Source organism: Fistularia commersonii, chromosome 24 (genome assembly GCF_037954325.1).
Source record: "Fistularia commersonii isolate RoL2024-O1a breed Wild chromosome 24, RoL_Fcom_v1.0, whole genome shotgun sequence".
Classification (NCBI taxonomy): Eukaryota; Metazoa; Chordata; class Actinopteri; order Syngnathiformes; family Fistulariidae; genus Fistularia; species Fistularia commersonii.
Window position 1 is genome coordinate 1,291,927 of NC_141307.1, and position 14,458 is coordinate 1,306,384.

The following is a 14,458-nucleotide window of genomic DNA, read 5'->3' on the forward strand; positions in this document are numbered from 1 at the left end:
GGTTCAGTGAGTAACTATTTTGCAGATGGAAATGTTCTCTGACATGCATGTGGTTTCTTGGAACGTCGTCTACTAGCTGGTCTTTGTGAATCTAGTCATTATATAGCTGTTGGACACAGGATGTAAAATCTGTCTCAAAGCAGGTTCTGCTCCTGCATAGATCAATATATATATATATATATATATATACTTCCAATCAGCTTGGCAGGAAGGATCCCAGTGCATTTGCTTCATATTGCAAATGCTTATGTAGATTTATGTTTACCAGATCTGGCTGATCTTCTGAAACAGAAGAGCACTGGTTCAAGTCCATGTATATAGTATATATCTTTGTAGTCTCTGTAAATAGAGAAGTAATTGTGTCTTATCTGTAAAACAGCTCAATGGATTTCACGTATTCCTCGGGACGCTCCTGTTTGAAGGGCAAACTAAAAATTGTCTTGATATACCAAAAGTAGACTCAATCTGGACATTCACAAATATTAAATAGTCAAATATGCAAATTGTCACTAAAGATGTCTGGCCACTGAGGTGACTGTTGGGTTTCAATGCAGACTGTGAATTAGCATCCAGAAACAAGGTTGAAGGTAAAAGAAGGCTTGATGGAACGTCATTGTATTGTTTGTTTTGCAAAGTGTGACGAGAATCTGTGTTTTTCAGATTGTCCTGAGAGTGGAGAAATGTACATCCCAAGTGTTTGTAAATATAATGGTAAGTGATGTCTTGAATTGTTGTTGTTAATTTTGTATAATGTTATTTAGTGTTAAGCACAATGTTAATTGCTGATATTTAAGATGGATTGTTGTGTAGTTGAGGAGGTTTTCTTTGTATGCGTTGAAATCAAAGTATTGTTTGACAGTGCATCTCTAATTGTTGTTTGTGCTTGTTGCAGGTGTGGTGAGGCCAGAAGTTGTGCATGTAAGAGTGATGTGCACTCTGGCTAGCTTTGCAAAAATGAATAAAGTATGTATCCCCTCCAAATGTGTGTGTGGGCCCCCTATGTGTAATTTTCCAAAAAGTAAAATTTAGAAATTTCTCTAGCAGGGCTGTTTCTACGGTGCTCGTCTGCCTGCCCCCCTCTCTCTACCCCCAAAGTCCCCCCGGGGGGCCCTGGTTAGTGGGGCCCCCCCTCCTCCCTATCTCGGCCTGTCTGCCTCCCGCCCTCCCCCTTGCTTCGCCTGACTCCCCCACGTCGGCCTTGTATCGGGGTTGGGACCCGACCTGGCTGTTGTCGGCCTTCCACCGGGCGGGTACCCGATGTGGCTGTGTGACTGGTACTGGACTTGAACCAGCGGTATCACATACAGCGTCAGTGGCTTATGGCACTGCGCTAACCAGTCACAGAGGGAAATCCGGGTTTCTCCTATATAACGTCACACTTAGAGGGAAAAAGCACTTAGGAAAAAAAGAAATTGTACTTAGATACATTTGGCAAAGGGAGACTTGATGTAGGCAATATTGACCGGCGCTGGACTCGAACCAGCAGTTTCCACATGCGGCGTCGGCAGCTTATGGCACTGAGCTAACCAGTTAGGTTCGCATTTTTGGGTTTCACGTATACAGCCCTACTCTTAGAGAAAAGCACTTAGAAGGAAAAAAACTCTTAGGCAAGATGCAGAGCATGCTGTGTCAGGTAGAAAGTAAATAGGCAAAAGGACTTAGGTTTTGATTCAGAAAACACTTGGAAACAAAAAATCACCAAATGTCGATGAGACACTGAGCTTTCCGGTCAGGTGCAGAAATCCAGTTTGCATGTGTCTAACTTTACACTTGGAGAAAAATACTTAGGAAAAAAAAAATGGATGGAGCACTTAGGTTTTGAACCACATAGGACCCACTGACTTTGCACATGGATACTTTATTTTACTTTAGCATTAAAAAAAAAAAACATTTTGCTGACTTTACACAAAACACTTAGGAGGGGGAAAAAAAAATCACTAAATGTAATTTCGTCATACACAAACGTGTGCACGTATAAAAACATACCGGCAACCGTATTTTGTCGGTCTGGGAACGGAACCTTCTCCACCATGTGGACACTGACTTGTTTATCCAGAAATCTCTGAATTCATGGAAAGGAAAAGATCAACTTGACAGAACCAGTCCTGAAGAGTTGTGTGTCAATAAATTGTCCGACTGGTGATTGATGCTTATGTGTGTTCTGGGTTTATTGGACAGAATCAGACGTTTTACAAATGATGGCACTTACATCTATCTGGACCTTCAGGCCGTAAAGCAGAAGAAACGTATTTACATTTCGGTCCAAAAAAAATTGGGGTGTGTTTCCCCTTCACACCCAGGTAGGGTCAAGTTGTCTTCCCGCTCCTGCAGATACAATTTCATACAACAGAACAGCGACCCAGTCAGAGATCAGCATCTGCAGGTCTTGGTCTCCCACTGTATGTATCCCTTGTGGCGGTCGAGGTCTTCCTTCGGACGTGAGCGCCGACCACTGAGTTTCTCTCCCTGCAGCTTCCTTGCGAATCCAAGAAGGTTCACGACGAAGACGCTGCGCTTGCAAGCCGTCTCCTTGTCCCGTACTTACCTGTAGGTTCTGAACACCCTTAAGTTTCTTTTCACGTCATTAAACACAGAAAGGATGAACTATACGGACTCATGTGTTCTTTGGCATCACATCTACATTTTAAATTTAGTTTCCCTGAACTAGCACACAAAGCTTCCCCTGCTATCTTCTGGTTCAGCCCTTGGTTGGTGGTTTCAGGTGAGTGTGTTCTGAGGAGCAAGCTCAGAATTGAGCTAAAATGGTTTTTTTCTTACAAGAAAAAAAAGTGGAGCTTCAGCTGAAATTCAGAGAAACAATTCAGCTTTGCCAGAATAGTTTGCAGACAATGTGTCACGACATGGCCAGGCTGAGAGCCTCACTGGGACATTGATAGTTGCAGTGAAGAAACAGCGGGTCAAACATCTGTGGAGGTCACTCACCAGACTCCTCCATAGAGGACGTATCCGACGGCAACCAGAGCAACAGCCATCATGGCTTCCATTTCATCCATATTTTCCACTGAAAAGTCACTTCCTACTTTGGCTTCGCTGCATGTTTTGCAGAGCAGACGTTCAAGAACCGCATTGCTTTTACTTTGAGGGGACGCCATGATAAGGCGTTAGCATGTTAGCATCCAATTAACTCTGCCACACTTTTACTGTTCTATAGCGTGTACGGGCAGAGCAAGTACTGTCAATGCTGTGACGCGATCCGTACTTGCATCGTATGATTGGCTGGACGCCGGGCAGAGTTTCACAGAAAAATGATACAGGAAAAAGGCTACGTGCTTATTCATTTGCGGTGCACTGAGTGTGCAGCTTAAAAACATGCAGACACATCCTGGTCATTTCTGACCAGTGAATGATTGAATTATTCTTAATAGTTCAAATTAATCATAAACAGTCCAAAATGCAGACAGAAATACTGCAAGTCAATCTCAAAGTGAAGGATTTCCAAGTGCAATATTTAGAAGAAATACTGAAGATTATCTTTGCACTAAAGAGTCACTGCATCAGACTGAGTCAAACGTAGAAAAAGGTTTAACAGGAAAAGGATAAACTAAAAAGGATTTTAAAAATAAAGTGACACTGATATCAGGGTGTATAAGTACACTTTATTTTCACAGCAGGAAAACTACAAGCATGTAAAATTGCAACAGGTAAAGACACCTCAAACATTTTGCTAACTTTACACAAAAATAAACCTATTGTACACACTACCTTGCTTGTGTTGGACAGGCTTCTTCTGGGGCTCAGGATCCTTGTCAGGACGCCTACAAGACCAAACACAACATTTATGGACGGCGTCTGAAAGAACACTTTAGAATTAAATGCATTGATTTAACCACGGCCGTAACCTGACATGTAACTCCTGCAGCTCTGAGGCAGAGCCACTAACACTGAGCATCACATCTGCAGTTTCTACTTTCACCTCCAGAACATCACCTTAAGTCCTCCTTCAGGGGAACTCCAGTTCTCTTCTCATGAAGAACTGGTCCCAAACAGTCTTCAGGACTGCAAACAGATGAGCACAGGTGCAAAGATCACCAGAGGTCAGAAACATATTTAAGCACATTTTCATTTAATAAAAAAAAAGTGTAAGTGCCAACTTACCCAATGAGGAAGCAAACACAGCAACCACACACTCTGGTCTCTTCTTACCTACGGACACAAAAATAAACCTCAAATATCTTCTGAATCTTCTCCCTGGCTTTGCTTCAATCAGCCCAATTCCAAATAAAAAATGAGGAACAAACACTCACCAGAGACCACAGGACACGAAAACACTCCAAACAAATGCATCAGATCTGAAAGACAAAACCAACATCTGCATTTTTTTTTTCAACACAAAACCCCAGCAATTTCCCAGTGAACCTCAACCTCTCAGCTGGCTCTCCACAGAGATCAGGCGTCGCCCAAAATGACGCCAGTATAAAAAGCCCAGCGTCCTGGCAGGGACCAATAGGAGGCCGCATTTACTAAACGCTTTCACCTGCTGCACATCACCTGCAACATGGAGTAAGATCTGATCCACTGTATTCATCTCCAGAGGAGAAATTCCTTTTTTCACACCAGTGTAAACGTTATAAAGGAATAAAGTTGATCCGATCTTATGTGTTGTAGGAAATCCGCAGCAGGTGAAAGCGTTTAGTAAATGCTAATTGGTCGCGGCCTCCTATTGGTCCGTGCCGGGATGGCGGCCTTTTTATACCGGCCGTGATGTCATTTCCTGGCGATGCCGAGGCTCTGAGGAGAACCTGCTGAGTGCTGGATGGTCGCTTTCGGCTGTGGAATCGCAAGAGGTGTCTTGCACACATTGAGGTTGTGCTTCAATTTAACTTTTATTTACTGCCCATTTTTGGATCTTTGGAGGAACAAAGACTGTTTTGCTCTGCTGGTTTTTTTTTTCCTTATTTCTGTCCAAGTAGGTGTTGCTGATTCGTCTCCTCTGATGGGCGATCGTGACCCCGTGCCTTCACAAGAGACTCTTCAGGCTCGTCTATATGGAATTCAATGCTTGGCTTTCGTTTGGATCACCACCTCTGGATGTCAGTCGGTATGTTTGCATGATTCTCCTTTCAATGTATGTGAGGTGGAGAAACAGTTCATTTTGGGAGGGTAGAGTGACACGAGTGGCCCTAAGACGTTTTGACATTGCTATTGCAAACTGTCCTGAGTGACAAGATGCAGTCTTAGTGTTCTGCATGAACTGCAACAGGGCTCAGAATCAGGCTGTGGGAAAAAAGAATCAATACTGCCTAGGAGGTGGTACCAGAGGTGTAGGTGTTTGTTAAAGTGACAAGATAACATTTGTAGCATTTGACAGTTGGTGCACTTAGAACCTGCCATCATGAGAGCTGATGTTGCCAGAAGAGCTTAGAAAACCAAAATGATGTTTGGCTGTTTTATTGGTAGTTTCTTGCCATATGTCCGGCAATAAATGGGAGCAGCTCCCAAAAAGCTCTGGTTTTGTTTGATCTGCTCAGCTTTTCTGATAGCTACTGTGGAACGGCTGTATTATGAGATTTGAGATACAACTTCCTTTGCACAGCGCTTGTCTGCTTGTTAAAGTGGTGTCTGTTAACCTATGGAAGTGCTTTAGTGTTGTAACTCTTTGCAGTGTATGTTGGTTTCACTGTCTGTTCATCTGTGGCTCTGTTTCCCTCTGTATGTTGCAGGTAGTTCTGAGCAGCTGAGAGCATTTAGTAAATGGGAACCAGTTGCCGTCCCCTATTGGTCCTGGGCGACGCCAGATACCCTCTGGGAGCTGCACGCTCTCTGAACTGGGGAATTGCTTTTGGAGGAGGCAGCGGTTGTCAAGCCACAAACTGCTTAGGAGCCGAGGACTTTCTGCTTTGTACCATTGTTTTTGCAAATTTTGAATAAATACTCTTTCCTATAACTTGTGTCTGGATACTTCCGTTCCTCTTGTTTGGTCTCCCTGGTCGAGACGGACCTGATAAATGCCATGAATGAATGCACAAGTTGCATCAGAATAAACTTGTGCCATAAGAGGAAAGGTGGATGAGCAGGCGCAAAGCTAAAGACTTGGCAGAGTCAGTTGTACTGACAGGAAGTGACTTGGCGACACCTTGAGGAATGTTTTGGAGGTGAAAGTCAGGATTAATTCTGTCATGGTAGGTTTGGTGTCCAGCATAAGCTTTAGTGAATACATTTTATAAGGTGACTTAAGAGCGGAGGTAGACATCCTGTCTAAGAGTTCATCTGAGCTTCAGTGAGTAACTATTTTGCTGAAATGTTCTCTGACGTGCATGTGGTTTCTTGGAACGTCGTCTACTAGCTGGTCTTTATGTGAATCTAGTCACTATATAGCTGTTGGACACAGGATGTAAAATCTGTCTCAAAGCAGGTTCTGCTCCTGCATAGATCAATATATATATATATATACTTCCAATCAGCTTGGCAGGAAGGATCCCAGTGCATTTGCTTCATATTGCAAATGCTTATGTAGATTTGTTTACCAGATCTGGCTGATCTTCTGAAACAGAAGGGCACTGGTTCAAGTCCATGTATATAGAATATATCTTTGTAGTCTCTGTAAATAGAGAAGTAATTGTGTCTTATCTGTAAAACAGCTCAATGGATTGCATGTATTCCTCAGGACGCTCCTGTTTGAAGGGCAAACTAAAAATTGTCTTGATATACCAAAAGTAGAGTCAATCTGGACATTCACAAATATTAAATAGTGAATAATACAATTTGTCACTAAAGATGTCTGGCCACTGATGTGACTGTTGGGTTTCAATGCAGACTGTGAATTATCATCCATAAACAAGGTTGAAGGTAAAAGAAGCCTTGATGGAACGTCATTGTATTGTTTGTTTTGCAAAGTGTGACGAGAATCTGTGTTTTTCAGATTGTCCTGAGAGTGGAGAAATGTCCATCCCAAGTGTTTGTAAATATAATGGTAAGTGATGTCTTGAATTGTTGTTGTTAATTTTGTATAATGTTATTTAGTGTTAAGCACAATGTTAATTGCTGATATTTAAGATGGATTGTTGTGTAGTTGAGGAGGTTTTCTTTGTATGCGTTGAAATCAAAGTATTGTTTGACAGTGCATCACTAATTGTTGTTTGTGCTTGTTGCAGGTGTGGTGAGGCCAGACGTTGTGCATGTAAGAGTGTGCACTCTGGCTAGCTTTGCAAAAATGAATAAAGTATGTATCCCCTCCAAATGTGTTTCTGGGCCCCCTATGTGTAATTTTCCAAAAAGTAAAATTTAGAAATTTCTCTAGCAGGGCTGTTTCTACGGTGCTCGTCTGCCTGCCCCCCTCTCTCTACCCCCAAAGTCCCCCCGGGGGGCCCTGGTTAGTGGGGCCCCCCCTCCTCCCTATCTCGGCCTGTCTGCCTCCCGCCCTCCTCCTTGCTTCGCCTGACTCCCCCACGTCGGCCTTGTATCGGGGTTGGGACCCGACCTGGCTGTTGTCGGCCTTCCACCGGGCGGGTACCCGATGTGGCTGTGTGACTGGTACTGGACTTGAACCAGCGGTATCACATACAGCGTCAGTGGCTTATGGCACTGCGCTAACCAGTCACAGAGGGAAATCCGGGTTTCTCCTATATAACGTCACACTTAGAGGGAAAAAGCACTTAGGAAAAAAACAAATTGTACTTAGATACATTTGGCAAAGGGAGACTTGATGTAGGCAATATTGACCGGCGCTGGACTCGAACCAGCAGTTTCCACATGCAGTGTCAGCAGCTTATGGCACTGAGCTAACCAGTTGGGTTCACATTTTCGGGTTTCACGTATACAGCCCTACTCTTAGAGAAAAGCACTTAGAAGGAAAAAACTCTTAGGCAAGATGCAGAGCATGCTGTGTCAGGTAGAAAGTATATAGGCAAAAGGACTTAGGATTTGATTCAGAAAACACTTGGAAACAAAAAAAATCACCAAATGTCGATAAGACACTGAGCTTTCCGGTCAGGTGCAGAAATCCAGGTTGCATGTGTCTAACTTTACACTTAGAGAAAAATACTTAGGAAAAAAAAAAAGGATGAAGCACTTAGGTTTTGAACCACATATTTGCCCTGATTTTGCACTTGGATACTTTATTTTACTTTAGCATAAAAAAAACATTTTGCTAACTTTACACCAAACACTAAGGAGGGGGAAAAAAAAGAATCACCAAATGTCATTTCTCCACACACAAATGTGTGCACGTATAAAAACATACCTGCAACCGTATTTTGTCGGTCTGGGAACGGAACCTTCTCCACCATGTGGACACTGACTTGTATATCCAGAAATCTCTGAATTCATGGAAAGGAAAAGATCAACTTGACAGAACCAGTCCTGAAGAGTTGTGTGTCAATAAATTGTCCGACTGGTGATTGATGCTCATGTGTGTTCTGGGTTTATTGGACAGAATCAGACGTTTTACTAATGATGGCACTTACATCTATGTGGACCTTCAGGCTGTGATACAGTAAAGCTTATTTCCATTTTGGTCCAAAAAATTGGAGTCGTGTTTCCCCTTCACACACAGGTAGGGTCAAGTCAGTCTTCCTGCAGACTCTGGAGGGCCTGTGGATGCAATATCATACAACAGCACCGCGACCCAGTCAGCGATCAGCATCTGCAGGTCTCGCCCTCATGTGGCGGTCGAGGTCTTCCTTCGGACGTGAGCGCCGACCACTGAGTTTCTCTCCCAGCAGCTTCCTTGCGAATCCAAGAAGGTTCACGAAGGCGCCGCGCTTGCAAGCCGTCTCCTTGCACAGTACTTACCTGTAGGTTCTGAACACCTGTTAGTGTCATTCAACACAGAAAGGATGAACTATACAGACTCATTGCATTCTTTGGCATCACATGTACACATTTTAAATTTAGTTTCCCTGAACTAGCACTCGAAGCTTCCACTGCTAACTTCCGGTTCAGCCCTCGGCCGGTGGTTTCAGGTGAGCGTGTTCTGAGGACCGACTCCATTCTGCCGACGACTCAGAATTGAGCTAAAATGGCTTTTTCTTACAAGAAAAAAAAAGTGGAGCTTCATCAGAAATCCAGAGAAACAATTCAACTTTGCCAGAATAGTTTGCAGACAATGTGTCACGACATGGCCAGGCTGAGAGCCTCACTGGGACATTGATAGTTGCAGTGAAGAAACAGTCAAACATCTGAGGAGGTCACTCCCCAGACTCCTCCATAGTGGACGTATCCGACGGCAACCAGAGCAACAGCCATCATGGCTTCCATTTCATCCATATTTTCCACTGAAAAGTCACTTCCTACTTTGGCTTCGCTGCATGTTTTGCAGAGCAGACGTTCAAGAACCGCATTGCTTTTACTTTGAGGGGACGCCATGATAAGGCGTATACGTTCTATAGCGTGTACGGGCAGAGCAAGTACTGTCAATGCCGTGATTCGATGCGTAGCGTAATTGCATCGTATGATTGGCTGGACGCCGGGCAGAGTTTCACAGAAAAAAAGGCTACATAACTTTTTCATTTGCGGTGCACTGAGTGCGCAGCTTAAAAACATGCGACACATCCTGGTCATTTCTGACCAGTGAATGAAGGGTTGAACTATTAAGTTTGAATTAAACAGTCCAAAATGCAGACAAATACTGCAAGTCAATCTCAAAGTGAAGGATTTCCAAGTGCAATATTAAGAAATAAAGGTTATCTTTGCACTAAAGAGTTGCTGCATCAGATGCTGAGTCAAACAGAAACATTTTTAACAGAAGGATAAACTGAAACAAGGATTTAAAAAACTAAAGTGACACTGATATCAGGGTGTACATGGACACTTTATTTTCACAGCAGGAAAATTACAAGCATTTAAAGTTACAAACAGCAACAGGATAAAAAGATGCTACATTTTGCTAACTTTACAACAGCAAACATTGTACACACTACCTTGTTGTGTTGACAGGCTCCTTCTGGGGCTCAGGATCCTTGCAAGCCCAAACATTTATGGATGGCGTCTGAAAGAACACCTTAGAATTAACACATTGAGTTGGCCATAACCTGACATCAGTAAAGTCAGTGCTGTTAAATGTCATTAATTAAAATTGCAAAAAGGTGACATCTTAAGTCACCTTATTAAATGTATTTACCAAAGCCATTTCCATCCTTTTTGCAAAGTCTACCATCTTTCCCTCCACATTCCTATACTGGACACCAAACATGTCCATTGAAGTCTGCACGCCATCTAACTCACACACCTATGAGGCAGAGCCACTAACATGGAGAATCACATCTTCAATTTCAGATTTCTCACCGCCAGAACATTACCCAAAGTCCTCCTTCAAGAGAATCTTCAGTCCAGTCCAAAGAGCCTTCCATCAGCACAGGTGCAAAGATCCCTGGGGGAGGAGAAGAATATGAAACTTCTAGAAGCACTGACATCTGCAGCAACACTTCCACGGAACACCAAACACACAAGGAGAACACCAACTCACCAGAGTCCACAAGCACACTGCAAACAAATGAGTCCCAACTGAAAGACCAGACGAACATGTGCTTCCCCGGTCAGACCAGACCACACAAGACTCAACTGGCGTCGCCCGGAAATGACATCACGGCCAGTAAAATAAGGCCGGCGCCCTGGCAGGGACCAATAGGAGGCCGCCACCAATTAGCATTTACTAAACGCTCGCACCTGCTGCACATTATCTGCTACATAGAATAATATAAGATCAATTTCATCCATCTACAGAGGAAAGTCATTTTCACACCAGTGTAACACTTATAATGTCAAAAAATAAAAAAGTATATATAGTATAAATATAAATAGAGAGACATAAAATAGCAAGAGATAAAACAACAACAACACAACATCAGGGATAATAATGGACAACATAAAGGAATAATAAGGGTGAAAAATACACAACCAGAACGAAACGGCAACATATACAGGACTGTCTCAGAAATTAGAATATTGTGATAAAGTTCTTTATCTTCTGTAATGCAATTAAAAAAACAAAAATCACTTTTTCATAATATTCTAATATTTTGAGGTAGGATTTTTGAGTTTTCTTAAGATGTAAGCCATAATCAGCAATATTAAAATAATAAAAGGCTTGCAATATTTCAGTTGATTTGTAATGAATCCATGTTTGACATTTTTGTTTTTGTAATTGCATTACAGAAGATAAAGAAATTTATCATGATATTATAATTTTCTGAGGGTACACTGAAAACAATAGAAATAGTGACAATTTACTCGAGAAAATAACGAGCAAGAGTTAAACATCTTGAAAACAAACAAACAATAGTGAAAACACCCAGAGACAGCAATATGGTTTCAGCTCATAGCATGCTAGTTAGCCACAGTTAGCATCATCATTGTGCAATCCATAGTGGGCTCAGCTCATAGCATGCTAGTTAGCCACAGTTAGCATCACCATTGTGCAATCCATAGTGGGCTCAGCTCATAGCGTGCTAGTTAGCCACAGTTAGCATCATCATTGTGCAATCCATAGTGGGCTCAACTCGTAGCATGCTAGTTAGCCACAGTTAGCATCACCATTGTGCAATCCATAGTGGGCTCAGCTGGTAGCTGTGTCACCGCACGTCTCTTCTTCATATTTGAACGGTAAAAAAAAAAAAACAACTAAAAATGGTGGAGTGGAAAATCACTTTGTGCACAAATGACTGAATAAATATAACCTTCATCTTCTCCTTTCGACTTTTCCTTTCAGGGGTCGCGGCAGCCTATCAGCCTTCTCCATCCAACCTTATTCTCTCTCACACCAACTACCTTCATATCATCTCTCACGATGTCCATAAATCTTCTCTTTGCTCTTCCATTTTTCTTTTTCATCCAAACCCCACGCTTCGGTTTCTTTTCTTTTCCTTTTTTCCTTTTCCATTTTCAATTTGAACTGAAATCTTGCCGTCCAAAAAGTCATTTCCAAAAGCCAGAAGACGTCACCGACAAAAACAACAAATAACGATATGGAGAGTTTCTCTTTCTCTCTTTATTGACGTTTGATTTTAGATTTGTTTTTTTTTCTTTTCATTTGGCGGCACAAACATTCTCAACATTCTCGTCCGATTTACCGAGCGGCAGCCAATCCCGGCCTGACCCTGGGCGAGGGGCGGGGCTTAGGGAGCGGCCGGCTGTCAATCATAAGGCTCAGATGTGTCATATTTTCAGAATTTACAGGTTTTTTTCCAATCGATATTTGAACAAAATCAATGATTGGAGTCCATTGGTAAAAAAATTTGATGAGCTTAAATCAACAATACTTCCTGAAATACAATTCTAATTGCATTTCATTTGTATCGAATATTCAATAGCACAAATTAAAGGGAGAGAAGGCAAAATAATAACGGGCTAAAAATAATACATTGAAAAACAACATTCAGTTCATATCAGCAAATAAAAATCAAAATCACGTTTTATCATCGAATCGGCAAAGTAACAGACAAAATGAATACCTGTACATTTAAGAAACAAACACATAAATAAAATATAATAAACTTTCAAAAAATGCAAAAATAGAATGCTAACATGTGGAATCCAAAATAAACACATAAATAAACAAGTAACCGAATAAATCAAATGAAAGTGAAACAAAATAAAAAATAAGATTAAATCTTTAATTGAAAAGATTTGAAAAAATTGACATTTAGCAAAAATAAATACAAAACTTTAAATAATTCTCATGAAACATACCCTTAATTATTACAGAATCAAAAAAATAATAATTTAGAATTTACATTCATTTCATGTACATCACATACATCATTTACATTCTAACAACACCAGAAAAATTGTCTGCTCCTCGTTTCCCGTTCGGACAAATCTCCATTCTGAGCTGCGACTGCCAGACTCCCATATTTCCAGAACGCCGGATCTTTTCTGGACCTCAACCATCACTGCAAATGTTGTGATTTCAAATTTTTCATACTGTTCAAAAACGCCCCAAATTTTACAAAGTTTTTTCCACATTTTTCTTTGTGACTCCCCGTTTCATCTGCTTCTATTGGTGTGAAAAAAGTGTGAAATTTTCAAAAAGTTTATTTTGTCACTTTTTTCAGATTTAAATACTTTTTATTATTTCATCCTTATTATTTAAGCGGAAAATGAGAATTGACATTTTGGATTCAAAACTTTTTTTTTAACAAGTTAAAAAAAAAATCACCAATTTTCAGCTATAACTCAGTTTTTTTGTTTGTTTTTTATCAGAGAATAAATTGGGGAAGTTTGTTACTCTGGGAAAAAAGATCTAAAATTTCAAAATGTTTTTGAAATGTTGAAATGTTATGATATCAAATTTTTCATACTGTTCAAAAACGCCCTAAACTTTGCACATTTTTCCACATTTTCTTTGTGACTCCCCCTCAAAAATGTTTAAAAGTAAAAACTATTTGTCAGCCAATCTGCTTCTATTTTTGAGAAAAAAAAAAAAGAAAAAAAGGGTGAAATTTTCAAAAAGTTCATTTCGTCACTTTTTTCAGATTTAAATGCTTTTTTAATTTCATCCTTATTATTTGAGGGGAAAATGAGAATTGACATTTGGGATTCAAAAAATCACCAATTTTCAGCTGTAACTCAGTTTTGTTTTTGTTTTTTTTTATCTGAATATAAATTGGGAAAATTTGTTATTCTGGGAAAAAAATCTAAAATTTTAACATTTTTTTGAAATGTTGAAATGTGAAGATTTACTTCCCGTCGGACGACGTCAGCCGTCTCTCTCGGCGTCTCTATTGGCCCTCGCTCATCCGCCTCGTCCAATCAGGAGCCCGGTCGGGATCTTTGAGGAGAAGTTTTGAAATTTAAAAAGCGAAATTATTTCAATACAAACTTTTCCTCGATGTTTAAACCTCAGGAGAGGCTGAAGGTTTTTCTTCAACTGTCCTTTACTGTTCCTTCTTTTCTTTCTTTTCTCCTTTCTACTCCTTTTCTGCACCTTCTCCATCAAATCTATTTTACCTCCAAATGGAACAAATTTGCAAGCGAACTTTACGTTTTTTTTTTTTAGTTTTGTTTTTTTTCTGGCTGTTTGCGCATTCGTTCGTTTTCGTTGGTTCGTTTCTTTCGGCTGAAGTCAAAGGCCTTGAAGGTCTGAAGCTGAAAGTGGAATAAATCGAAGCAGATTATTTACAAACGTACAGGATCTGGACTTTCTACAGGATGTACATTTCGGGAGATTTCGGTCACAAAGAAAGAAAATCAACAAATGAATAAAATAAAAATAAAAAAATTATTGTCATCCTCAACGTTACTTTCAAGCTCACGTTTACAGCAGGAATGTGGGGGAAAGACAAATTCAATTGAATTCATCTTATTTAAAATGAAAAAATGAAAATATTATTTATATTTACACTCGATCCATACATTTAAAGTATTCAAGTACGTTTTTTCTCTCTTAATTTGGCAACTTTAGCTTGACTTCAAAGTGACTTTGATGGACAGAGATCAGTCGAGAACAAAAGTCTGACCATTTGAAAAGTAAAGTGTTTGATGTTCTACATCAAGTCTTCAG